Here is a 5897-nt window from a genome sequence, read left to right on the forward strand (position 1 = left end):
ATTTTAGTAATTTGAGTTTTCTCCCTTTCTCTTTGTTAGTGTGGCTAAGGGTTTATCAGTTTTGTTTACTTTTCAAAGAACCAACTATTTATTTTGTTAATTTTTCCGATTGTTTCTTTGGTTTCAATTTCGTTGATTTCGGCTCTGATTTTAACTATTTCCTGTCTTCTACTACTTTTGGTGTTGGTCTGCTCTTCTTTTTCTAGGACTTTGAGCTGTAGTGTTAAGTCGTTTATTTGTTGATTTCTACTTCTTTTGTTGAATGCACCCCATGAAATAAATCTTCCTCTCAGTACTGCTTTCATAGTGTCCCAGAGATTTTGATATGATGTGTCTGTGTTCTCGTTTACTTCTAAGAATTTTTTAATTTCCCTCCTGATGTCTTCTGTTATCCATTCATCATATAATATAATAGTGTATTATTTAATCTCCAGGTATTGGAGAAGTTTCTGTTTTTTATTGTGTCATTTATTTCTAATTTCAATCCATTATGATCTGATAGAGTTCAAGGTAGTATCTCTATCTTCTTGTATTTGCTAACAGTAGCTTTGTGGCATAAAACATGGTCTATTTTAGAGAAGGATCCATGTGCTGCTGAGAAGAAAGTGTATTTGTTCTTTGTTGCATGGTATATTCTACATAAGTCGGTTAAGTCTAAATTGTTGATTGTGTTATTGAGATCAATGGTTTCTTTATTCAATTTTTGTTTGGACGATCTATCTAGCGGAGAGAGAGTGTGTTAAAATCACCTAGTATTATTGTGTTGTGGTCTATTTGATTTCTGGAACTGAGAAGGATTTGTCTGATGTACATGGATGAGCCAATGTTCAGGGCATAGATATTTATGATTGTTATGTCTTGCTGATTTATGCTTCCCTTAAGCAGTATGTAATGTCCTTCTTTATCCCTTCTGAATAGTTTTGGCTTGTAGTCCACATTATCTGAAATGAGGATGGATACTCCAGCTTTTTTGCTGTGTCCGTGTGCATGGTATGTTTTTTCCCATCCTTTCACCTTTAATCTATGGGTATCTCTTTCTATGAGATGAGTCTCTTGCAGGCAGCATATTGTTGAATTTTTTCTTTTTAATCCAATCTGCCAGTCTATGTCTTTTGATTGATGAGTTCAGGCCATTAACATTCAGGGTTATTCTTGTGATATGATTTGTATTCCCAGTCATTTGGCTCATTTTTGTTTTTTGACATGATTTGGTTTCTCCTTTATTTGCCTATTCCTTTAGGCTAGTTCCTCCTGTTGCTGATTTGCATCATTGTTTTTCATCTCTTCCTCATGGAATATTTTGCTGAGAATGATCTGTAAAGCCGGCTTTCTTTTTGTAAATTCCTTTAGCTTTTGTTTATCATGGAAGGATCTTATTTTGTCATCAAATCTGAAAGTATGTTTTGCTGGGTATAAGATTCTTGGTTGGCATACGTTTTCTTTCAGGGCTTGGTAAATGTTGTTCTAGGCCCTTCTAGCTTTTAGGGTCTGGATTGAAAAATCTGCTGATATTCTTATTGGTTTCCCCAATAAGAATGTAATTTGATTCTTTTGTCTCACAGCCTTTAAAATTCTGTCTTCATTTTGTATGTTAGGTATTTTCATAAAAATGTGCCTTGGTGTGGGTCTGTTGTAATTTTGTATATTTGGAGTCCTATAAGCCTCTTGTACTTGGTTTTCCATTTCATTCTTCAGATCTGGGAAATTTTCTGATATTATTTCATTGAATAGATTGTTCATTCCTTTGGTTTGTGTCTCTGTGCCTTCCTCAACCCCAATAATTCTTAAATTTGGCCTTTTCATGATATCCCATAATTCTCATAGATTCTGTTCATGATTTCTTACCATCTTCTCTGTTTGGTCAACTTTGTTTTCAAGATTAAATATTTTGTCTTCAATGTCTGAGGTTCTGTCTTCCAGGTGTTCTATCCTATTGGTTATGCTTTCTATGGAGTTTTTAACTTGGTTTATTGTTTCCTTTATTTCAAGGATTTCTGTTTGTTTGGTTTTTTTTTTTTTTGGTATCTCTAACTCTTTATTGAAATGATCTCTTGCTTCCCATATTTGCTCTTTTAACTGTTGATTGGTGCGATCATTTAATGCCTGCATTTGCTCTTTCATCTCCTCGTTTGCTTCCCTGATTGTTTTAATTATGTACATTCTGAACTCCCTTTCTGACATATCTTCTGCTGTGCTGTCATTGGGTTTTATTGATATGGTGTCTAGGTTTGGGACATTTTCTTCCCTTGTTTTCTCATATTGGTCAGATGTCAGTGGGACTCTGTGATATTGCAGATTTCCTCTATTGGCTTATAGTGTCCCTGTAGATTTCCAGTGTATCACCTCCCAGCCTTCAGTAGCCAGAAGTCTTGGAGGAACTTGATAATGCAGTGCTTCTGAAGAAAGCTGCCCCTAGCCCGCTACTGATTCCAGGGCTTGGAGCTGGCTCTGTGCAGAAAGGCTCTCACTGGGCAGTCTGCTCAGAGAAGCTAGCCTTGAAAGGCGCCTCCCACCAGAGGGAGTCGGGCTGCTTGGGGAAGTCCCTGGGTGCCCTGTCCTGGTCCCTGAAGCCGCCTGTGGGCCAGAGCTCATCGCTGGCAGGACTTGGTGCTGGTCCTGTGCAGAAAGGCTCTCACTGGGTGGCCTGCTCCAAGAAGCTGGCCGTGTGGGAGGAGCCCACCACCGGAGTGAGCCAGGCTACCTGGGGAAGACTCTAGCTGCTCTGTCCTGCTCTGATAAGCTGCCCCTATCCAGGCCTACTGCCCAGGCCGAGCTTCACCCAGTGGGGGAAACTCACCAGGTGGCTCTATTTTAGTCCAAGTCTCTCAATGCCTCCCCTTCTTGAATCCTGGGTTCTAGAGCGACTGGAGACACAGTCACCCTCTAGTCCGCCATCTTGGATCGCCCCGTGGAAAGAGCCTGCAGCCAGAGGGGGCAGGGCCGCCTGGAGAGGTCTCTGGCTGCCCTGCTGTGGTCCCAGAGGCTGCCTGTGGGTCGGAGCTCTTCACTGGCTCAGGGACTTGTGGCTGGCTCTGTGTAGAAAGGCTCTCACTGGGCTGTCTGCTCCAAGAAGCTAGCCTCGAAAGACGCCTCCCACTGAAGAGAGCCGGGCTGCTTGGGGAAGTCCCTGGCTGCCCTGTCCTGGTCCCTGAAGCCGCCTGCAGGCCGGAGCTCGCCTCTGGCTCTGGGACTTGGAGCTGGTTCTGTGCAGAAAGTGAGTAAAAGGAGCAAGAGAATAGGTTTTGTACCTATGGGATTCACTGATCATAACATGTACCCACTATTTTGAAGCAAATTGCTTAGTAACATAGTGGGATGACATATTGCAAACTTACAGTGCTTGATTGGACAGCACACTGTGACTTGCAGTGACATACTACAAGATAGATAAGTAATCCAAAGCACCATGTAATGATGATGCCATGTTTTCTAAAACCAGAATACAAAGTATCTAGGGACCAAGTGGGACTGGCTTCTCTCTTATCATTATCTCTTATGGATAACTCACCTTCCCCCCAGCTCCTTTTCAAAGCAGAATGGGGGCTTGGGATACAGCTCAGTTGGTAGAGTGCTTGCCTCACATGCACAAGGCCCTGGGTTCAATCCCTGGGACCACACACACACACACACACACACAAAATCCAAAGTCGAAGAGATAAACTATTCTAGATTATTTGTTGCCAATGTGGGATTATGATCACCCAAACATCACCAGTATTCCTTTTATTCTCCTTTCTATTTTTTTTCTTTTTATTCTCCTTGGTAACATGGCATTTTACTAGCAAGAGCACAAGATTTGGAAAGTGGAGAGAATAGGTCTTTGTCTTCAGGTGACAGCCGCAGGCAGAAGCATGTACAGACAGTCAATATGAAGTCTGACACACTCCCAGGTTGTTTCTTGAGAAGCACTTGAGTACGTAATACAGAAAGAGTTGGTGCTCTCTCCCAGAGGTTCTTGATATTTGAAGCAACTTCTGGTGAAGATACAGTCACTGGTTTTACTACTGAAGGCCGAGAGGTTGGTCACTGTGCTCTGACCTCTGTCCTCTCAACTTTCAAAGGGTATAAAAGTCTCAAATGACCTGTCTTAACCTTGTTACTTAGAATACAGAGTTGGACCTCCATTTTTCTGAGAGGACCTTAACTAACTACCTAAAAACAGATTTTCTTATTCTGCAAATGAATCTAACATTCAGCTTGGGAAGCTGTTTGGTACAATAAAGAACACAGCAAATATAAAAAGGTGAAAAATATAGGTAAGCAATCATGCTCATTATTGGAATTCAGGTGCCAACCATTCTGAATCTGAAATCACTTTACAAACACTGTAAGATTGGTAAAAGTTACTCATTTGGCCTTCTTTTAGTTCTTGAGACAGACTAAGTCAGCTCTTTTCTTATTAGGCTTTGACAAGCTTCCACCACTCACCAGGGGCTTTCCCTGCTTTTCACAGGGCTGATTCCTTCTCCTCTTTCAGGTCTCAGCTTAAGTTATCATCACCCATAATGGGCTTCTCTAACCACACAATCTACATCTGTATCCTGATTTTTCCTTTTGTGCAATGTATTATAACTGTTCATTTCATATTTGTCTGCTTATCTGGATATCAACCATCTTTTCCATCGGGCTATAAGTCCTATGGCAGGGTCTAAAGCAGGTCTGTTTTTCTCACCATGAATATCCAGCATCTAGCACAATGTCTTATATACAGTAACACTCATTAAAATTTATAGAATAAATAAGTGAAAATGCTCAGTCATGCCTTCTCCTCTCAAGGTTAATATTTAGTCTTCCCTTACTATAAACCCAGTATCATTTTTACTGTCCATTTTGCAAACTGATGATTTGGGGGGCTTACCCATAGAAATTAAAGACTTAAAGTGAAAAGACATAATTAGGGAGTTACTCTTTGACATTCTCTTAGTTTCTATAAATATTACACTGCAAATTAAGAGAATTAATTAAACACTTAAAAAAGAAAATTCAGCATTTCCTGGGGGTAATTTTGGTGGGTCTCAAAGGTGGCTTACAATGGAAATAGAAATAATCTGAGAAATAAGGTGTATTTTTATCACAAAATTTCTGAATTAAACAATTGACTTTAGAAAGGAGAACAGGAAATATAGCCTGTACTTTTAGTCAGATACCAGTTCTCAGACTAAGCCTCTTCAACAGTCAAAATGAAGTTCCCACAAAAAAATTTTAGTTATGAATTTTGAAGCTAAGTCTATGGTTTTCATCTGTCATAATTAAGCTGATAAATTTTAATTAGTTATCCATTAAAAAGCATGTTACTAAGGGAATTCCTATGACAGTTTGACATTTTCAGTACATAACAGACATTCATTGCATCATGGGGAGGTTCCCTCTCCCTATCTGTTTTCATATGCAGGTCCTGGATTGAATCTTTTTCTCTCTATTCATTTTTTTTTTCCTGTTCTTTTCTAAAGATTACATCATGGGTCTCTTGGGCCTCTGTGGTAGAAAGGAAGAACTGGCCAAAGGAAAAGGATGACATTTTGGAATTATCAAATGTCAAGAAAAATAAAATATCACAATAATAAAAACTATTTATGTAACTAGCATCTTCACTCTCCTATCTTCATAGGATCTAACATAGGCAAAAACTGGTCATTTAAAATCATCTTCATTATTATCTTGATAACATATACCTACTTTGTGAGGTTAAAGAAAGTTCATTCTTTAACTAGGAAATTAAATTGTAATTGCAGTATAATAACTCTCTATAGAAATAGTAGATCGCAGTTTCATATTCAAAATATTTAGTCTTACTTATGGTTGTTTTAAAACTGACTAGTCATAATGGTTTCTTAAATCATAGAAAAAAGTAACAATTTGTATGCTTCTCAAGTTTAAAGATACTATCACATGCATTT

This window comes from Sciurus vulgaris (assembly GCF_902686455.1).
Source record: "Sciurus vulgaris genome assembly, chromosome: 15".
NCBI classification, from domain to species: Eukaryota; Metazoa; Chordata; class Mammalia; order Rodentia; family Sciuridae; genus Sciurus; species Sciurus vulgaris.